Source organism: Pituophis catenifer, unplaced genomic scaffold (assembly GCF_029215685.1).
Source record: "Pituophis catenifer annectens isolate HBS135680 unplaced genomic scaffold, rPitCat1.0.hap2 SCAF_5, whole genome shotgun sequence".
NCBI classification, from domain to species: Eukaryota; Metazoa; Chordata; class Lepidosauria; order Squamata; family Colubridae; genus Pituophis; species Pituophis catenifer.
In genome coordinates this window covers 53,418,248-53,441,137 of record NW_027256885.1, presented here as the reverse complement: position 1 = coordinate 53,441,137, position 22,890 = coordinate 53,418,248, and positions in this window count along the sequence as shown.

Sequence of the window (22,890 nt, the reverse complement as noted above, 5' to 3'; positions counted from 1 at the left end):
CAGGCAACCAAGAAAACCACCTGTCAGTTGTTTGTAACCTCTGACTTCTCTTGGATGCCCTATCCTGCAATTCCTTGGCAATTTCTCTGACCACACCTGATTTATTCATACAGAAACAACAATCTTCACATACCTCCTCTCTCTGCGGTTAGGAGGTCTAAGGCACGTTGATTTTGTAAGACCACTGCTGCCAATGAATCTATCTGGTCTTGGACTTCTACCAGGGTTCCAGCAATTTGGTTCAGGCTTTCTTGGAGCTCCTCTGATAATTGCTGAAATTGTATTACTGAGTGTGTCACTCTACCTACACCTGTTCCACTGCAGTTCCTATCCCCACGATTACTAATAGTGGGACTAGGATTGGTGCCCGTTTCTGAACATGCCCCATGAGAGGAACAGGGATGGTATGTTCTCCACTAACAACACCTATTTTAGGAAAAAGGTGTACTAGTGTGCATGTTCCGGTCCAATTTGTTGGCAAACATAAATACACATCCTTCCCTCAGAAGAAGAAAACTCCTTTTTCCCTTACACGTACGCCTATGTTCATGGAGAAAGCATGGGTCCGATGGTTCTTTTCATTAGTCCAGACCCTCAAAGTCCCCGCCACAAACATTCCAGCAAGCGGCTGTAATGGGACTTCTAGTGAAGGGTCCTTTTGCTTATCTCTGAGGATTGGACCTTCAAAAAGATACCGGGAGGTAGTATTCCAGGGGGAAAGAAGACACATAAACCTGTGTTGGACCTAATGGAGAGCCAGATAGTGAAGCGAGGGGGCTGGAACAGACTGGGGCACTGTCAGGTTTTGCTGCTATTTTAAATAAACTTCATTCTCAAACGCAAGGTCTCTGATGAATCTTTTCTTTATTTAAGAATAGAAAGAATGACATCCCTGAACTCTTTGTGCAGCCAAAACTGGCACCTCCTTCCAAAACCCTCCCTTTCCGTTCTTCAACCCCAATGTCTCATTGGCCATTGTGCAGCTCCATCTCTCCGTCCCAAGCACTTTCTATTCACAGGAATTCCCCCCTCCCTCTATCACCCAGGTAATGCTATCTACTAAAGAGCAGGAAACTAGGTAAAAGTTCATCTCAGCATTAAAGCAAAGCTTCTCCCTCTCTCATTCATGTCAGCACTGGAGGAGATCATAAATTGGAATGCTGACATCCGGCCCCTCTCCCTTCCATCTGGTGGTTTCGACATGTCGTTTGCCCACAACCCTCTGTCGACTTTTATCGCTACCCGGAACCATTCGGAGAGTCGGTTTGGGATGTCCCGATAGGCAGTCACTTGGGAAATTCTCTTATCTAGACTTGTTCTAAAAAAATACACCAGCAATCTCTCTGGTAGGGGAGGCAGTGTCCCAATGACTCTCCTGAATTCACGGATATGCTCTCTGATAGGCTTCCCCTTCTGCATTAGGTTTCTGAGCTCGTCTTCCACATAGGGGTCCTCCTCCTCTTCCTCCTCATAACGGGCTCTCAATAGTTGCAAGAACCCGTCTGCATCTTGCAGCTGGGGGGGCCTGTTTTTGTAGAGGGATGCTGACCACCTCTTTGCTTCTCCCTCCAACCCTTCCGAGATAGCATTCACTAGGGCTCTGGGGAAAGGGTAGAGGTGTCCAAAACGCTCTATGTATATCTCAGCTGAATCGAGGAATTGGGCGAGATTATCTGGGTCACCATCGAACTTCCCTCTGAACTGGGGTGGTTCCTCCCTCTCTGCCCTCACCTCTCTGTGCTGAGCTCTGTAGGGCCAGCCTTGGTGTTGATAGTCCTCTGCCTCGTCTCTCATCCTGGGGTAGGGAGGTACTGCCTCATCTAGGCTTCGCTGCTTGCTGGGAGGGGGAGGAACCCATGGATGCGTCGGACGCCTCCTCCTTCTGCTGTGGAGGGGGGAAGGGCTGCGCTTTGGCCTACGGCCTCTTGGATCAACAGCCCAGACTGGTTCTCTCTTTTCTTTGGGTCTGCAAGATGGCCCCTCCCCCTGAAGGGTGGCACGGTCAAATTTCTCTTTCAACTCATCTATGGGGCTTTCGAGTGGCTTCTTTAGAATTTCTTGGTGCTTGGTTTGTTTCCTGGCTTGCTCCCATTCCCATAGCCAGGTCGCCCTCCCCAATTCGCTTAGGGGTTTCCCTTTATCTTTCAAGTTTGGAAAGGGAAATTCAGCCTCGGAGGCTTTTGGCACAATCCCCGGGTACTTATCTGGCTCCCGTTTCTTGGCTTGAAGTTCTGCCAAGGGGGAGGGTGGGGAGAGTTGAGCCTTCGTACTTTCCAAACTGGCTGGGATCACGGCCGGTTCTCCTCCCATTGCTTGAAGCAGACTTTCCTCTGAGAGCTTGGCTTCAGCCATAGTGTCCGGAGATAATCTCCAGTCCGACCACACGTCTGGGAGGGAGCGGGATGATTTAAAATCAGCCAGCCTGGCTTTGGAGGAGTTTTGGCTGTCTGTCAGGTTTCGCTGCTATCTTAAATAAACTTCATTCTCAAACGCAAGGTCTCTGATGAATCTTTTCTTTATTTAAGAATAGAAAGAACGACATCCCTGAACTCTTTGTGCAGCCAAAACTGGCACCTCCTTCCCAAACCCTCCCTTTCCGTTCTTCAACCCCAATGTCTCATTGGCCATTGTGCAGCTCCATCTCTCCGTCCCAAGCACTTTCCATTCACAGGAATTGCCGCCTCCCTCTATCACCCAGGTAACGCTATCTACTAAAGAGCAGGAAACTAGGTAAAAGTTGATCTCAGCATTAAAGCAAAGCTTCTCCCTCTCTCATTCATGTCAGCGCTGGAGGAGATCATAAATTGGAACGCTGACAGGCACCTTTCCTTGGATACATTCCAGGACCTCTTCCATCCTCCCCATCTTGTGATGATGGCAGTTGGTGGTGATGAGAAAGTGAGTGGTGTGCAGAAGGAAAAAGATCTTTGGTTAGTTTTACATCCCTAAGGTTCATTCTAGGACCAAGGTACACTTCTGATGGACATTATTCTTTTGTCAGGGATCCTATAGGCCTACCAGGTTTCTGATGTCTCTTTATACACAGAGAAGGTGACCCTATAATTTAACAAGGTTTCGACCCAATTCCAGTATCCCTGATATGCAATCTCCTCTTTTCAATTGTTGTCGGGGTCAAACTTTTAACCTTAGGTCTAGGGGTTGGTTTAGGAATAAGGTACCCACTCCGCCTTCTGATGCCACATTGTTGGCGGGAGTGGACTTGACCCAAAGTGTCCCCATTCAGTGTCCTGATGCTGCTAGGTCCCCTGGGATTCTTGACATCTTCAAATCCTTCTGCAGAGACAAGGGGGATTTCTTGGACACTGACGCAACATTGGGAACTACTGTTCAAGATAGTATCACTCACGACTTCCGGTTGGCACCGCAGGCTCTGTGGACGGTCTTTTAAGACCACCAGCCCTGTGTCTTCGTAAAAGCCGCTTTGACAGCGCAAACCGGCTGTCTGGCAGCTGAAAAACCTCCCCTTCAGGAAAAGAAGGAAAGGAGAGCCGGTGGGCGAGAGTAGAGCTCCCCGAAAGCCCTCTGGAACATTTCCAGAGGCTTGGAGGGTGAGAGCTCCCCAGCCAGCCTGCCAAGAAGCTCCGAAGCCAGGACGACTCTGCGAAAGCAGAGCGAGAAGCCACTATCCGATCCTGCTTTTAAAAGTGAGTGTCAAGCTTCGGTGCTATCTTAAATAAACTTCATTCTCAAACGCAAAGTCTCTAATGAATCTCTTTTATTTAAGAATAGAAAAAACATGACATGCTTGAAACTCTGGTTGCAGCCAAACTGGCCCCTCCTTCCAACAACCTCCCCTTCCGCTCTCTAACCCCAATATCCCATTGGGCATCATGCAGATCCATCTCTTTGTCTCGGCACATTCTTTTCACAGGAATTTGCCCCCACCCTCTGTCACCCAGGTAACACTATCTATTGCATGCAGAAAACTAGGTAAAAGTTCATCTCAGCAATAAATCACCGCTTCTGCTCTCTGTTTCATTTCATTCATGTCAGCGTTGGAAGAGAGCCTAACTTGGAACACTGACAGTGAGTTTGACTGATTACAAGTGCAGGCAGAGCGGAAAACAGGAGAACAAGCTTTAAAAGTACAGAGCTTTACTCTGAAGTTACTTTGTTTCAATCTGAATTTCATTGAGCTGGAGGCTGAAGATGGCGTCTTTGTTATGGTTTTGAAAGTGAAAGCCAGAAACGAAAGTGCTTGAGAACTTTGCGCTGGGAGAGTGGATTAGCTGCATATTAACTGCTGGGAAGTGAGACCTTGTGGAAAAAAAATTATCTTGCCTGATAAATTAGAGACTATAAACTACAAACATTTTAAAGTTGTTTAAAGACTTTGTGGCTTTGTGGCTTTGGGGAAAAGAAAAAAAAGATCTCTTTAAAAGAGGGGGAAAAAATGGCTTCTAGACAAGTGAAACCAGGAGTTGTTAAAGGAGGGGGAGGTTCTCCAGTTGTGTCAGTGGTGACACAGAAAGCACAACTTCTGGCTGATTCACAGAGCCAGAATCAGAGTCAAGATGCAGCACTTAATGATTTTAAAGAATTTATGAAAGAAGCCATGAATAATCAAGCAACATCAATGAGAGAAGCTATGAACAATCAAGCAACAGCAATGAAAGAAGCTATGAATAATCAAGCCACAGCAATGAATAATTTAACACTACTTGTGGAAGGGAAATTAAAGAAAGTTGAGGAGGACATAAGTTCAATTAAGGAAGTGGTTGCAGAGAAACACGATGAGATAAGAGAGGATATTGTTTATGCTGTATCAGGATTGTCAAACCTTGTTATCCAGCTTGATGGGAAAGTTGAAGAAATTAATCAAGCCAATTTAAATTTGGAAAGCAAAATGGGAGATGTTATGACCAAAACAGAGAAAGTGGATGATGAACTGGTAATGTTACAATACAGATCCATGGAATTTGCTCTGAGATTGAGAGGCCTGAAAGAGAATAGTAAAGAAAACCTAAAATATATTTGTGCTGATGCTATTGCAGAGATAATTAAAGAAAGACCAGAAGATGTGGCAAGTCAAATTGATAAAATTTACAGGGTTAATTCCTGGCTGGCAAAACAAAGGCAGCTGCCAAGAGATGTGGTGATCTATTTTACAACTAGGAGGATCAGAAACGATATCTTACAAGCTTCCTACAAGAATAAAGTTCAGGTGGCTGGGCAAGAGGTGGTGGTTTTGAAAGAGATTCCTCCAAAGATGCTGAGAAGTAGAAAAGACTTTGGCTTTTTGGTAAATGAGCTGAGAAATCAACAAGTGGCATATAGATGGGACGTTCCAATTGGTCTAATAGTGACTTATAATGGAGAAAGATACCGGTTAAACACAGTCTGGAAGGCAAAACACAGAAAATGGAGATGTTACAACAAGAAAAAGATGGAAAACAGATACAAACCTACGCTGAAGTTGCAGCTGGAGGAATTATCATGGAAGAAGATTTGGTTGGGGGCTTACCTCCAACTTTGGAACCACCTAAGAAGGGAGAGCCGAAAGTACAACGACTGACCCGATCAACTTATAAACTTCAAGAACAACAATCAAAAAGGCAACAATCTCAAGATTTATCTCAAGAAGTTCAAAAAACAGAAGCAGTGGGGGGGGGGGGCTAGGCCGAAGGGTAAGGTGGAGGAGGAGCTTCAGCTGATGCTCATATGGCTTCGAAAGGCTAAAGATGGCAACTAAATTCCTATCTTGGAATGTCAATGGCCTAAATTCACCACAAAAAAGAAAGAAAGTATTTCACTACTTGAAACAATTTAACAATGACGTTATTTGTCTGCAAGAAACACATATTAGATTATTAGATCAAAAATATTTGATAAATTCAAGATTAGGTACACATTTTGTGGGATCAGCGCCAGAGAAGAAAAATGGGCTAGTCATATATGTAAGGAAAGGACTATCAGCTAATCTAATAGAGGCAGATGATCAAGGAACATATATTGCAATTGAATTATCAACACAGACTGGAAAAATGCTTTTTATTGGAATATATGCCCCTAATCAGCAACAGGACAAGTTTTATAAATTTTTACATACTAAAATAATACAATGGGATTATAAATCTTTTATATTAATGGGTGACTGGAATGGAGTAATAGACACACAGAAAGATAAAAAAAAGTTTATCAAAGATATCAACACGTGCAAAATTACCTAAATCTTTTTTTGATATGATGGAAGATATAGAACTGAGAGATATTTGGAGAGAACGTAATGTGGAGGAAAGAGACTTTACTTTTTTTTCTGATAGACATCAATCCTTCTCCAGGATTGATTTTATACTAACCACAAATGATTTTATTTCTAGGGTGAAGAAGATGAAGATATGTCCAAGAACTTTAACTGATCACAGTCCGGTTTGGGTGGAATTTGAACAGGAGAGGGGAGAAAGGAGGTCTTGGAGGTTAAATGAAAATTTATTTAGATATGAAGAAAATGTGAAAGAGCTCAAAAAACAAATGAAAGAATTTTTTGTAATCAATATGAATAAGGGTACTTCCATGGAAATGGTCTGGGATGCTAGTAAGGCTTATATGAGGGGTATGTTAATACACATGAATAACAATATGCTAAACATAATACATTTTGTAATGCCAATAAACCAGGTAGGTGGTTGGCCTACATGTTGAGGAAAAAACAGAAATCACGAGTCATTGGTAAGATAGAATTTAGAGGTAAGCAAGTTTACCAACAGAATATGTTCAAAAAGGCTTTTTTAGAATTTTATACAAAGTTATATGCTAGTGACTCAATACAAGGTATAGACATAGATAGATATTTAAAGGAAGGGAATATTCCTGAATTAACGTTGGAACAGAGGGAAGGATTGAATCAACCAATAACTTCTGATGAGATTACTGATGCAATTAAGCAATTAAAAGTAGGGAAAGCTCCGGGAACAGATGGATTAACAGCTGTTTATTATAAGAATTTACAGCTTGAAATGGTAGAACCGCTTAGAGTTCTATTTTGTAAAATTCAATTAGGGGGAGGAGTCCCACCCTCTTGGCGAACAGCTTTTGTTTCACTGATCCCGAAGGAAGATCAAAATTGTACTAAACCTGAAAATTTTAGGCCAATTTCACTTTTGAACACGGATTATAAAATTTTTGCTAAGATATTAGCGAATAGACTAATGCCAGTTATGCAACAAACAATTCATAATGATCAATCAGGTTTTATAAAAGGGAGGCAAATGAAATATAATGTTAGACAAATTATAAACCTATTGGAATATTTGGAAAAAAATAACCAGGTCCCTGCAGCGTTCATATTTCTGGATGCAGAGAAAGCATTTGATTGATTGAACTGGCAATTCCTGTTTAAGATAATAGAAAAAATGCATTTTGGGGAGTATTTTATACACTCAATTAGAGCAATATATCAGGAACAAACAGCACAAATAATAGTTAATGGAGGTTTAACAGATGCGTTTAAAATTGAGAAAGGTAATAGGCAGGGTTGTCCCTTGTCGCCATTGTTGTTTATTTTAACTTTAGAAGTTTTGTTGAATGAGTTACGTGACTCTGATAAAATAAAAGGAATTGTAATTAGACAGCAGGATTATAGATTAAGAGCGTTTGCAGATGACCTGGTTCTTACTTTATCTCAACCTATAGAAGCGGCTCCCTATATGTTGAACATAGTAGCTCAATATGGCAAAGTATCTGGATTTAAAGTAAATCTTCATAAGACAAAGATGATAACTAAAAATATGTCCATAACTCAAAGAGAAGACTTAGGGAGAATAACGGGATTTGAAGTAGTTAAAAGGGTTAAGTATCTAGGAGTATATATTGCAGCTTCAAACACGAAATTGTTTAAAAATAATTATGAAATTCTTTGGCAAAAAGTACAGAAAGAAATGGAAAATTGGAAAAAGTTACAACTATCATTACTGGGAAGGATAGCAGCAATAAAAATGAATGCACTACCTAGGTTTTTATTTTTGTTTCAAATGATACCAGTGCTTAAGAAAGATGGAAATTTGATGGAATGGCAGAAAGGGGTTAATACTTTCATCTGGGCTGGGAAGAAACCAAGAGTGAAACTGAAAATTATACAGGATATACTTGAGAGAGGAGGTCTTAAAATGCCTAACTTAAGATTGTATTATGAAGCAGCTGCTTTATCACAAATTAGTGATTGGTTTAACTTAACTGAAGAAAGAATGTAAACATAGAAGGTTATGATTTGTTATATGGATGGCATGCTTATTTGTTATATGAGAAAAAAGTGGATAAAGTGTTTAAGGGTCATATACTCAGAAATGCGTTGTTGAGGGTTTGGAAAAAGTACCAATATAAGCTGAACTATAAGATTCCCATATGGGCAAATCCCAGACATGTAATAGAAAATATAAGTATAGAGCAAAAGACAGAGGTGATTACTTATAAAGAGCTTCTTCTTTTGGAAAGGGGTAAGTTGCAACTGAAATCTTTAGATGAATTAAAAGAAGGGATAATTTATACTTGGTTTCAGTATGGTCAGCTTTAAGCAAGATGGAGGGAAGATCAAAAAATTGGTGTTATGCAAAATGAGGAAAATCTGGTGAAACAGATTAGAGATCAAAGTCAGATGCATATTAAAAGGTTGTATAATGCATTATTGGAAATAGATTCAGAAACGGAATTGGTTAAGGATTGTATGATAAAATGGGCACAAAACTTTCAGGAACCAGTGATGATGGAAACATGGGAAAAGATTTGGGTCAGAAATGTTAAATTTACGCAAGCACAAAATTTGAGAGAGAACTTTTATAAAATGTTTTATAGATGGCACTTAGATCCTAAAAAATTATCCAAGCACGTCTTCCCCTTATAATAATGTGAATAGAGAGGGTCCCCCAGAGCCCATATATCTGACTCTGTATGATTCCTTTCTTTTATTCACATTATTTCTTTTATCTACATTACCAGCAAAAAGGAACAAACTCATGGAACAGGTGACTGATACTATTGTAGTGTGCAATATAAATTCCATGTATGTACTTATGCCAGTGGTGGGCTCCTGCCAGTTCGCACCGGTTCTCCTGAACCTTACGTTAATTTTCTGAGCAGTTCAGAGAACCGGTTGTTGGAAGAAATCTTTTCCCACTTTACAGGGCTAATCCTGCAAGGAACTCAGGAAAGAAAGTTTCTGCCTGTATTTCTAGCCTAATCCTTATCTTAATTGCCGCCCCTGCTGCTTTAAGTGTTTTCAGAAACTGCCTCTGGCTTAAGTTTTGTTATATTGTAACAGCCTTAATGGTTCTTGGCCATACGCCCAGACTTTCTTTTTTTCCCCAAAAAATTTATAATTTTATTATAACATATATATGACATTCACATAACGTACAACATATACATATCTTATCTTTTTTAAACATTTTTTCTTCGTGGTCTTCTTTCTGTTATTTTATCCTTCCTCCCCTATGTCTTCATTTCTTTCTCTTTTTTTCCCCCACTGTCCTTTTTTCCCCCCCTTTGATTACAATATGTTTTTTAGCTTTAACAAGCTTAACTTTATACATTTCTCTACAATTATTATATACATATTTTAATTATATCTTTAATATTATACATTTCTATATTCTTGTTGTATAAAAATTTTCTTTTTTATTTATACTGCTTGTTTTTGTCCATTTCAATACATTTTTATTCCGCTCCATACATTTGTTATGTATATATTTTACACTTCTAATTTTCTCCCCTGATAGTTATTATTCTTTATTTCTCGCCTTAAGCCATTTATACCATTTATTCCATATTCTATAATAATCTGTCTCTTCTTTTTCTTTAATTTCTTTTGTTAATCTAGCCATCTCAGCACATTCTAAAATCTTATCTATCAATTCTTCCTCAGTTGGAGTTCTTTCCTGTTTCCAATTTTTTGCATATACTATTCGTGCTGCTGTTAATATGTGTAGCATCAAATATTTTATTTCCTTGGTATATGGTCTTGTAAAAATTCCTAACAGGAATGTTTCTGGTTTTCTTTCTATTGGTTGATCTATTATTTGTTCTATCCACTTCTTAATATTTGACCAAATTTTTTTTGCTGCTGGGCATCTCCACCATAAATGGTAATATGTTCCTTGGGATTTCTTGCATTTCCAACATGTTGAGCTATTGTTCGGGTACATCTTTGCAAGTCTTGTCGGTGGCAGATGCCATCCATAAAACATCTTCAAATGGTTTTCCTTGTATGCCGCCGATAATGTTAGTTTTGCATTTACTTGCCACATTGTTTCCCATCTCTCCAAATCTATTGTATAATTAAAGTTTTGTGCCCATTTAATCATTGTATTCTTCACTATCTCTTCCTCCATTTTGTATTGTAATAGAAATTTATAAATTTTGCTAATTAGCTTCTCTTCTGATCCTAATATAATTTTGTCTAATTCATGTTGCTCTCTTTGTGTTTCGTACGTTTTTGTGTCTTCCTTATATTTAGATTGGATTTGTGTGTACGTCCACCAATCAATTTCTCTATTTAGGTCCAATTCCAATTCTTCTTTTGATTTCAATTTTCCTTGTTGTTCTATTAGATCTTTATACCTTATTATTTTATTTAATTCCATTAAATTTGGATATCTTACTGCTTCTATTGGTGAGAGCCAGATTTGTATTTTTGTATAGTGTTGCTTTTTAATTTTCAACCAAATTTGTAGTAGCGCATTCCTTATTATATGTCTTTTAAAGTAACTGTGTGTTTTGTATTTTCCATCCCAGAGGAATGCGTGCCAACCCACTTGTATTTCATGCCCTTCAATTGTTAATATTCTATTATTTTTTAGTTCCATCCATTCTTTTAACCAAGTTAAGCCAGCCGCTTGATAATATATTTCCCATTCTGGGAGTGCTGTTCCTCCTCTATCTTTTGTGTCCTGTAATAATTTAAGTTTAATTCGTGGTCGCTTCCCCTGCCATATAAATTTGGATGTTATTTTATTCAATGTTTCAAAAAACTTTTTTTCCAATTTTATTGGTATGACCTGAAATAAAAATAAAAGTTTTGGTAAAATATTCATTTTAATGGTGGAGATCCTTCCCATTAATGATATCTGTAAATTTCTCCAATTATCTAAATCTTTCTTTATCTGTGTTACTAATTTATCGTAATTGTCTTCTTTAATTGATGAACCTCTTGCCAATAACCAAATCCCTAGATATTTTATTTTCTTAGTTATTTGAATTTGTATGTTTTCCACCTCTTTTTCCTGTTCCTTTGTGAGATTTTTTGTTATTAATTTTGATTTGTTTTTATTAATCTTTAGTCCCGCCACTTCCCCGAATTCTTCCAACTTCTTAAACAATTTTGGTGCTGACTTTAGCGGTTCTTCTACTATAAACACAAGATCATCGGCAAAGGCCTGAACCTTATATTCTTCTTTCCTTATCCTTAACCCTTTAATTTCTTGGTCTTCCCTGACCTTTTTTAAAAGGATCTCCAACGTTAAAATATACAATAGTGGAGAGATGCTCTGTCCCCGTATCACGCACACACCCAACCAGCCAGCCGAGGGTTAAATAAACTCTTCAAACACACAACCTCAGTGATAAGGAACTTGGCAGCAACTCCGTGGCTGCCTGCCAAGAGCTTTTACTCTGATAACACAGACAAAAATACACACAGTTTGAATTAAATCCACGGCAAATAGATGTTGTGTCCGAAGGTGCAAGTGCCTCGCCAGAGATTAGCTTTGTCCGTCACAGAGTCTGAATGGCCACCACACTCCCTTTTATAGCCTGTGGGGTGTGGTCCAGTGACTCAGCTTAATCTCTGGCACGCCTCCTTTTCTGCTGCTCACGCTTGTCTCTCCGACGCTGGCGTGGGTCCAACCACAATGTTTCTTCATCAGACGGCTCAGAAACACCTGGCTCCTGGCCAATCTCTTCCCCTTCGGGAGACACCTGAGGCATTGCCAGAGAGGAGGGTCCTGGAGAGGGAGGCCTGGCCGTCTCCTCTCCTTCATGTTCGGAGCCTTCTTCCTCCGATAAGATAGGCTCGGAGGACGGAGCCACAACACGAGAGTGAACATCCCTGCCTAACCCCTTTTGTTATGCCAAATTGGTCTGTGGTGTCATCATTCATAATTACTCTTGCCGTTTGTTTTGTGTAGATTTCCCCTATGATTTTTTCAAATTTTGTCCTGAATTGCATAAATTTTAGTTGCCCCATTAAAAATTTCCTATTCAGATTATCGAATGCTTTTTGGGCATCAAGGAAAACCAGTGAAGCTTGTTTTTCCAGGTGTGATTCGTAAAACTCTAATGTATTTATTATTATTCTCATGTTGTTCTTGATTTGTCGGCCTGGCAGAAATCCATTTTGGTCCAAGTGTATATGGTTATTTAATACTTTTTTTAATTCTTTCAGCTATAGTTACTGCAAATATCTTGTAATCTGTATTTAGCAAGGAGATTGGTCTATAGTTTTGTATTAACTGGTGGTCCATATCTTCTTTGGGTATAATAGTAATTATTGCCTCTGTCCAGGTTGCCTTTTCCAAAGCCTCATTATATAGTTCTAACATGGTTTCTCCCAATGTTTCCTGTAGACTTTTATATAATTCCACCGGTAGCCCGTCTGGCCCCGGTGTTTTGTTGTTGTTTTGTTTTTTCAGTGCCGATTCAAATTCAAGCTTAGTTATTGGTCTGTTTAATATTTCTCTTTGTTCTTCTGTGATTATTGCCATTTCTGATCTTTCTATATATTGTTTTACTTTTTCCTACTCTATTTCTTCTTGTTTGTATAGCTTTGAAAAGAATGTCTGAATAATTTCCTTTTTGGCTTCTCTTCTATATTGAATTACCCCTTTTTCGTCTCTGAGTTGGTATATCATTCTTTTATCTTTTTTTTTTTTCAATTTATATGCCAACCATCTGCCTGTTTTGTTTGCAAATTCAAAATAGTTTTGTTTTGCCATCTTTATTTTCTGGGCTATTTCGTTTTGATTTATCAGATTTATTTTATGTTTGATTATATTCCATTCCTCTCTTACTTTTTTGTTTTGGGGATCTTTTTGTAATTTGTGTTCTAAGTTTTTTAATTCTTCATATAATTTATCTTGCTGTTGTCTCCTTTCCTTGTTTTTCTTCCCTATATATGCAATCGTCAATCTGCGTATATATGCTTTTGTTGTATCCCAAGTATTTTGTAAAGAAGTATCCTCTCTTTTGTTTATTTTAAAAAAACGATTCTAATTCCTTTTCCAGCATGTTTGTACCCTTTTTCTTTACGTATATTTTGGTTCATTGTCCATCTCCTAAATCTTTTTTTCCCTTTCCAATTTGTAAGTATTGGGTTGTGATCTGCCCATTTGTTTACTCCTATCTCTATTGTTTCTACGCCTGTCCTGATATCCTCCGTCATCCAGGCCATATCAATTCTAGACCAAGATTGGTGTGGATGGGAGTAAAATGTATATTGATTCTCATCTTCATGCGTCTCCCTCCAAACATCTCTCAGGTTTATTTCCGCGGCCATATTAAAAAATTCTTTTGGTAGTGTTTCTTTCTTTTTTTAAAATTTTTCTTACTACTTTTATAGTCTTTTTTGGCATCTACTATAGCATTGTAATTAGACAGATATGTTCATATTCTAATTCTAATTTTAATTCTAAAATAATTCTATTATTTTATTATGTATTCCTTTAAAAAAATCATGTTGATTTTGGTTAGGGGCATATATTACTATTAATAATGATTTTTTCCCTTCTATTTCTAATTCGACCATCACAATTCTTCCTTCCTCGTCTGCGTAAATTAGTTTTGATTTTATCCTTTCTTTTACATAGACCGCTACTCCTCTTTTTTGTGTGTGTGTATCAAAGATGTATATAGTTTTCCTAATTTTGGGTTTTCTAATAGTTTTTGGTATCCTCTTTTGATATGTACCTCTTGAAGGCATATCATATCTGCTTCCGATTTTTGTAATTTTGTGAATGTTTGCGTTCTTTTCTTCGGTACATTTAATCCATTTATGTTTACTGAGAGAAGTTTAATTGCCTCTTCCATTGCCTAGTGTAACTGTTTTTTGGTGTGTCTTGTCTCCATCCTCCTTTTTGCTTTCGCCCCTTCTTTTTCCTCTTGTTCTTTTTCCTGACTCTTTCTTACTTCTCTTTCTTGCTCCATTTCTTCTATTTGCTCTTCTTCCTGGCTTTTACTCTCTGTTTCTTCTTTGCTTTCCTGTTCCTCTTCCTGTGTAAAATGTAAGTTATAGAATTCTCTTGCTTTCTCTAATGTGTCTACTTTGTACTTTTTGTCTTGCCATGTGATTAGAATCCCATCTGGTGTCAGCCATCTAAACATTATTTTATATCTAATCAATTGGGTTGTTAAAAACTGGTATTGTTGGCGTTGGTTTCTAATTCTTCGTGGTATTTGTTTTAAAATTATAATTTCTTTACCCTTATATGTCAAAGTTTCTTCTCTTGATTTCTTATATACTTCATCTCTCATTGTTCGTTTTGAAAATCTGACATGTACTTCCCTCGCCAATCGATGCCTTCTTATGTAATCAGTATGTACCCAGTAGATTTAGTCCATCTGTCCTTTTATTTCTGACTTGTCTCTCTGTATTATTTCTGACACTATCTCCACCATTTTTTCTCCCAGGTCTTCATCTTTTTCTTCTATTATATTTTGAAAGTGCAAGAAATATGAAGCTTTCTCCATTTCCAACATCACTATTGAGTCAGACAATTCCTTATTTAGTTGGAAAGATTTTTGCTCCATTGTCTCCACTTTTATCTCTACTTGATCTATTTTTGTTTCCATTTTTTTAATTCTTTGTTCATTTTCTGTTATTGATTGTTGGATATCCCCAATTTTATCATTCATGTTTTGATGTCCTCTTTTACTTCTCCTATTTTATTTTTGATTTCTGTATGAAACATTTTCATTTCTTCATGATTATCCGCAATTTTTTCTTGTGTTTTAATAGTTTCTTGAATCATCTGAAACATGTTTTGCATAGTATTTAATGTCATTTCCGGCTTTTCTTTTTCTTTTCCTATCATATTGTCTATTGTCCTTTGCTGTAGTGGTGATGCCAATGTTGTTGTAGGATTTGTAGTTGGTTTTTTTCCTGTTTTCACTATAGTGGTTATAGTTGACATTTTTAAAGCTCGTGTAAGGTTTTCCCACACTAACATATAAATATTGATCTTTAATTCTTGTTTTCTCTCCCTCTCTCTCCCTCTCCCTCTCTCTCTCTCTCTCTCTCTCTCTCTCTCTCTCTCTCTCTCTCTCTCTCTCTCTGGCTATACTTATTTCTATACTTTTTACTTATTCAAAAAGAGTTTTAGATACACACATCTTTACTTATATCCTATATACGTTTCAACTTACTCTGAATTTATCTATTATGCAATTATACACTATAATATAACACTTCATATAACAATATCACAATATAATCAATTATTACTTTGCAATTTATCAATTATTACGTTACAATATTGAAATTGATGAGGCATATAGGGTCCAGATAAATTATGCACAAAGAAATAAATTGCCAAGGGAGGTGCATATAAGATTCGCAAGGAAGAAGGTAAAGCATATCTTCTATAGTATGGCAAGAGATGAACCAGTCATGTACAAGGGAAAGGAGGTGATTATATTGAAACAAATTCCAAGGAGGGTAAGGGAGATAAGGAGAGATTATAGGTTTTTGGCTACTCAACTAAACAAAAGGAATATCCTCTTCAGGTGGATTTTACCGGAAGGCATGTGGATCACGTGGCAAGGGAATAAAGTTAAGATAGATAGCTTAGTAGCAGCTCAAGAGTTCTTGGATCAATTACGAGCGTCTGAAGAGGATCAAAGCAGTAAAGAGGAGTTAGAGGTGATAACATCTGAAGAAGAAACAACCCAGCAGAAAAGAGAGAAAGAAGGGACATCGAAGGAGAAGGAGGAGGAAGATAAGGATAGTAAAGAGACAAAGAAAGACCGAAGACCACAAAGAGTTACACGCGCCAACAAGAATTAGGATAGTATACAAGAATTAAGAGATGGATGATTGGAAATTGATATCGATCAACGTAAATGGCCTGAATGATAATAAAAAGAGAAATTTTTTTTTACAAAATTAGCTAAACAAAATATGGATATAGTGTGTCTTCAAGAGGTTCATATTAAAAAGGAAAATCAAAAATATTTGGAATATAAGAAATTGGGGAATCTTTATGCCTCTCTAGCTGACAAAAAGAAGAGGGGAGTAGCATTGTACATCAAGAAGGAAATAAAAGCCGAACTAAAATATGCAGACCCTAAGGGAAGGATATTAATGGTGGAAGTTAAAAGAGGCAATTATCCAATTTTATTAACAGCAATTTATGCTCCAAATGAAAATTTAGGAGACTTTTATAAAAAATTAGGAGAGAGATTAAGCATGATGGATAAGAGCAAGTTTTTCATAATTGGGGATTTTAATGGGGTAATAGATTCGAATAGAGACTATAAGGGGACCAAAGGTAAAAAGAAAAAGAGGAAAAATCTACCAAAACCATTCTTTGATATGATAGAAGAACTTAATCTAGTGGATATTTGGCGGGTTCTGCACTCACATAAAAAGGCAGTATACATATTATTCTAACCCTAAAAAATCTTGGTCCAGGATTGATATGATGTGGGTAAGCAGAGATATAGGGTTAGATATTAAGTCAACGGAAATTATGCCCAACATTTGGGCAGACCATAATCCATTAGAGGTTAAATGGGAATGTACGCAAAAGAGAAGAAATACAAGATGGAGATTAAATAATCAATTTCTAAAGGACAAGCAAAATGTTGAGAAAGTAAAAAAAGAATTAAATCTATTTTTTTTTATTGCAAAAGTTTTACAATTACATTTTCACCCCACTTTTCCCCCCCAACCCACCCCTCACTCCCCACCCTAACCCCCCCAGACCCCCCCAACCCTCCCCCCTGACTTCCACAGAATATAATCCCATCAAAATCCCCTTTTTATAAAACTTGAACCCCTCAAACCCCCTTATAATTTTTTCTCTTCACAATTCATACATTTCTATTTTTATATAGTACTTTCAGTGAAAAGCTATTTGATACTTCCTAACTTGATATTTATTCTGCACATAATCTATCCATTTTTTCCATTCCCATTCATAAGTCTCTTGTGAGCGATCTTTTAAATATGCTGAAATCTTCGCCATTTCCGCAAAACTGGCCATCTTCAAAGTCCATTCTTCAATAGTGGGTAGCGCTTCATTTTTCCAATATTTACCTATCAATAATCTCGCTGCTGTTATCATGTACAATATCAACTTAGTTTCATCCAATGTAAAACCCTTTACTATACCCAATAGAAACAATTGTGGAGAAAATTGAATTTTTTTCTTCAACACATTCTGCATAACCCACCATATTTTTATCCAAAAAGCCTTAACTTTCTTGCAAACTTTCCACCAAACATGGTAATATGTAGCATCTAAACAATCACATCTCCAACATTTTGGCTGAACATTAGGATACATACAGGATAATTTCTTGGGATCTAAATGCCATCTGTAAAACATTTTATAGAAATTTTCCCTCAAATTCTGCGATTGTGTAAATTTAACATTCTGAACCCATATTTTCTCCCATGTTTCCAACATTACTGGTTCTGCAAAATTCTGTGCCCATTTAATCATACAATCTTTAACCAATTCAGTTTCTGAATCCCTTTCTAACAAAACATTATATAGCCTTTTAATTTGCATTGGACCTTTCTCTTTTATATGTCTAATCAATTCTTCCTCATGCAACATAATACGAGTTTTTTGGTCCTCTTTCCATCTCAGTTGAAGTTGATTATATTGTAACCAAGTTAGATTAATCCCTTCATCCAACAGTGTCTCTAATGTCTTTAGTTGCCATCTGCCCGCATCTGTAAAAAGAACTTCTTTATATAAACCCCCCCCGAGTGACATTATATTTGTATTCCACATGATATGACCAAGATCCAGCCATAGCGGTATTTTGTAATCCCATTTGAGTCGGTGCTTCTTCCAAACTCTCATCAAAGAATCTCTAAGTATATGGCTTTTAAATACTTTATCCACTTTGTTTTCATAAAATAAGTAAGCGTGCCAACCAAATTCAAGATCAAAGCTTTCTATATTCAATATTCCAGTCTTTTTCCTTCCAAACCAATCGCTTGCTTGAGTCAAAGCTGCTGCTTCATAATATAACTGTAGGTTTGGAAGTTTAAGGCCTCCCCTTTCTGGAACATCTTGCATAATTTTCATTTTCACTCTCGATTTTTTCTCGTTCCAGACAAACTTATTCACTCCACTTTGCCATTCTTTCAGTTGTTTATCACTTTTAAGCACCGGAATCATTTGAAACAAAAAAAGGAATCTAGGCAAAATGTTCATCTTAACTGCTGCTATTCTTCCAAGTAACGAAAGCTGCAGTTTTTTCCAAGTCTCCATATCTTTTTGTACATCATCATTAATTTTTGTTGATGAATTTCTTTCCCTCCAATATCAATACAGTCGATAGTCCGCATACTCTGCTTCTTCCTTAATGTATAGGCCAGCCATCTGCCCGGTTTATTGGCATTACAAAATGTATTATGCTTTGCATATTGTAAATTTGTTGCAACTTGTTCCGCCATAAGCATTTGGAATTGATCTTTCAAAAGTTTTATAGCACCACGTATTCTTTCATCTGTTGGATTTTTGATAAGTAACTGTTCTTTTTTCTTTATTTCTGCTTCAATTTCGGATCTTTTCTTTTGTCTGTTCAATTTATGTTTAGAGTTCATGTGAATGAGTACCCCTCTCATATACGCTTTACTCGCATCCCACACAATTTCAATAGGGGTACCCTTGTTCAAATTAATATCAAAAAATTCTTTCATCTGCTTCCTAAGTTCTATTATATTTTTTTCATATCTAAACAAATTTTCATTTAATCTCCATGATCTTCTCTCAATTTTTCCAGTCTCAATTTCTATCCATACTGGACTATGATCAGATAGAGTTCTTGGAAAGATTTTAGTTCTTTTTGTTTTAACAAGTAAATCATTTGATAATAAAATAAAATCAATCCTTGAAAAGGATCTATGTCTATCAGAAAAAAAAGTATAGGGACTTCCGGTTTCCGTGTCTTCGGCGGCGGTGGTGCCTTTTGAAGCTCCGCCAGCCCCGCCGCTTGTAGAGCCGCTTCGCGACGAAGAAGCGGCTCGAAAACTTCAAAAATCTTTAGGATTTTTGAAGAGAGATCGCAGGGTCCAGGTTGAGCCCCTGCAACCCCCCCAGGGAATAGTTTCTGGGGAGGGAACAGGAGCGGCTCCCATTCAACCTGCTGGAACTCCGGGCGGCGTGGGACAAGTCTGCTTCTGCAGAACAAGCCGGCTACAGGAAACTTTTAATTGAAAGAAAAGGAACCAGCCTTAATAAGCAGCATACTGTTACTTGAACCCTGAAACTCGGAATCGCAAGTATTAGAGTTTTCTTGGCTTTCTAATTTGAGTGAAAAAATGCGGATGAGTGAAAGTGAACTGTAAAAACATGGCGCTTAGCCTCAGACTTAACGAGCGGGCGAGTGTGGATTGCTGAACTCATCTTGCTTTGTTACAAAGTTTCTAAACTGATACGAAGTTGCTTCGCTTGCAACAAGAGAAATAAGAGAGAAACTTCTCCTTTTTCAATACTGGACTTTGCTTCACTTTGGTTCTTATTTGATTAAATCTGGGGGACTTTTTTAGAAGTCTTTGTGGAGGTGGGAGAGGAAGAAGAACTTCCCTTTTTAGTAAAACTAGCCTACGTGACAGGATGGCCTCAAAGAAGCAGGAAGTGAAGGCAACAGGAGGTGGATCTCCCACACATAAAACGCAACCTCCCCCTGCACAACAGACACAGACTCAGAAAAAAGATTTTGATATGGGAGATTTAAAAAAATTTATTTCTAAAACTTTGGATGATAAATTTCAAAAATCTCAACAGGAGATAGATGATAAACTTCAAAAATCACATCAGGAATTTATGCAGGAAATTAATGAAGTTAAAGACATGGTGAAACAGAATCAAAATAAGGTGACCAAAAAAATATCAGAAGTGGCGTCTGGCCTGGCAGAATTTATTGGGAAAGTTGATTTTAAAGTTGAAGAACTTAAATCAGAAGTTAATGTTAAGATGAAAGACAATGATTATAAAACTGATGAAGTTGATAATAAAATGCAGAGAATTGAAGATGAGATTGTTATGATACAATTCCGGGCGATGGAATTTGCCATACGGCTTCGGGGAATTCGAGAGGAGGAGAGACAGGATTTGAGACAAGTTTGCTCTGAAGCCTTGGCTAAGATTTTACAAGCTAATCCTGATTTGGTATTTCATAAAATAGATAAAATTTACAGAGTGAACTCTTGGGTGGCCAGACAAAGACAACTGCCCAGAGATGTGGTCATATACTTTACTGACAGAGAAATTAGAAATGATATCCTGCAAAAATCTTTTCATACTTCTGTACAAGTGGGGGGTTCACGACTTGAAATTTTTAAAGAATTACCTCCTAAAATGTTGAAAGTTAGAAAAGAATTTGGTTTTCTTGTTAAGGAATTGAAAAACTTACAGATACCCTTCCGGTGGGACGCACCAGCTGGGATAATTTTTAGATATAAGGGAGAAGGATATCGGTTGAATACCGTGGAGAAGGCACAACACTTTTATAGTACTATTCTTAAGGAAAGAACACCATCTCCACGTACATCTACAGTTTTGGAGATTAAGGAGAGTGAAGAGAGGCAATTGAAAGAACAGTCTAAGCAGGAATTAGAAATAGTGCAAGGTGCAGAAGGAGGTTTTCTGAGTGAGCCCTTGTTGGATTCTTCTCCAATTTTGGATTTGATTCAGTTGACTGAAGTTAAAGATCAACGTATAACTAGAGCTCAATCCAAGCTACTTAAACAAAAGCAACAACAACAACAGGAAAGACAAGACAAGAAGGCAGTTAAGAGTACCGTACAAGAGAGTGGCGCTATGGGAGGAGCGAGATCGAAGCTCTCGGATGAACTTCAAATATTTTGCTCTGCGCTACAGAAAGAGGCTGATGACCTTTAAATGTCTATCTTGGAATGTTAATGGAAGAAATTATTTACATATTTGAAACAATTTAATAATGATATAATATGTTTACAAGAAACGCATATCACAACTCAAGATCAAAAATATTTGATAAATCTAAAACTAGGAGCACATTATATATCTTCAACTTCGCAGAAAAAGAATGGTGTGGTTATTTATGTAAATAAAAAATTAACAGCGAAAGTTATAGAAGCAGATCAAGATGGTAGGTTTGTAGCAATTGAATTGCTTACAGCAAATGGACAAATTCTTTTGATTGGAATTTATGTTCCCAACCAACAACAGGACTATTTTTATAAGATGTTACATACTAAAATATTGCAATGGGACTATAGATCTATTTTAATTATGGGAGACTGGAATGGAGTAATTGATTCTAAACTAGATAAAAAGAGCTTGGCAAAGTCTAGAATTAGACTACCACAGACTTTTTTTGATATGAAAGAAGATATGGAATTAAAAGATGTTTGGAGAATACATAACCCAAATGAATTGGATTACACTTTCTTTTCTGATAGACATAGATCCTTTTCTAGGATTGATTTTATTCTGTTGTCAAATGATCTACTTGTTAAGACAAAAAGAACAAAGATTTTTCCAAGAACTTTGACTGACCATAGCCCTGTATGGATAGAAATTGAGATGGATAAGGTTGAGAGACGTTCTTGGAGATTAAATGAGAACTTGTTTAGATATGAAAAAAATACAATAGAACTTAAAAAGCATTTGAAAGAATTTCTTGAAATAAATTTGAATAAAGGTACTCCAATTGAAATTGTTTGGGACGCAAGTAAAGCTTATATGAGAGGGGTACTTATCTATATGAATTCTAAACATAGACTGCTCCGACAAAAGAAAAGATCTGAGTTGGAAATGGAAATAAAGAATAAAGAACAGTTACTTATTAAAAATCCATCAGATGAAAGAATACGAAGTGCTATAAAACTTTTGAAAGATCAATTTCAAATGCTTATGGCGGAACAAGTTGCAACAAGCCTACAATACGCGAAGCATAACACATTTTGCAACGCTAATAAACCGGGCAGATGGTTGGCTTACACATTGAGGAAAAAACAAAGTGCACGGATTATCGATTGTATTGATATTGGAGGGAAAGAAATCTTTCAACAAAAATTAATTAAAGAAGCTTTTGTGGACTATTATACTAAATTATATGCCAAAGAAGAGGTGCAGAATGGACTTATAGAAAAATATTTAAATGATAAGAGAGTTACAAAAATTACCGATCAACAAAAGGAAAGAATGAATTATCCTATAACAGAGGAGGAGATAACAGCAGCAATTAAACAGCTAAAAACAGCCAAAGCTCCTGGCACGGATGGTTTGACTGCAGTGTATTATAAAACTTTACAAGCTGAAATGGTGGGACAACTTAGAGATTTATTTTGCAATATTCAACAAGGGGGTAAAATACCCCCATCTTGGACAACTGCTTATATATCTTTGATACCAAAAGAACAAGTTGGTCCTAAAAAACCAGAGAATTATAGACCAATATCTCTTTTGAATACAGACTATAAAATTTATGCGAAGGTATTAGCCAACAGGTTGATGCCAGTAATCCAAAAGGTGATTCATGAGGACCAAGCGGGATTTATTGAGGGTAGATACATGAAGGACAATGTAAGGCAAGTAATAGACTTATTGGAATATCTTGATAAGAATAAACAGATTCCTGCAGTGCTGGTTTTTTTGGATGCAGAGAAGGCCTTTGATAGAGTGGATTGGAATTTTCTACTAAAGACTTTAAAAAAGA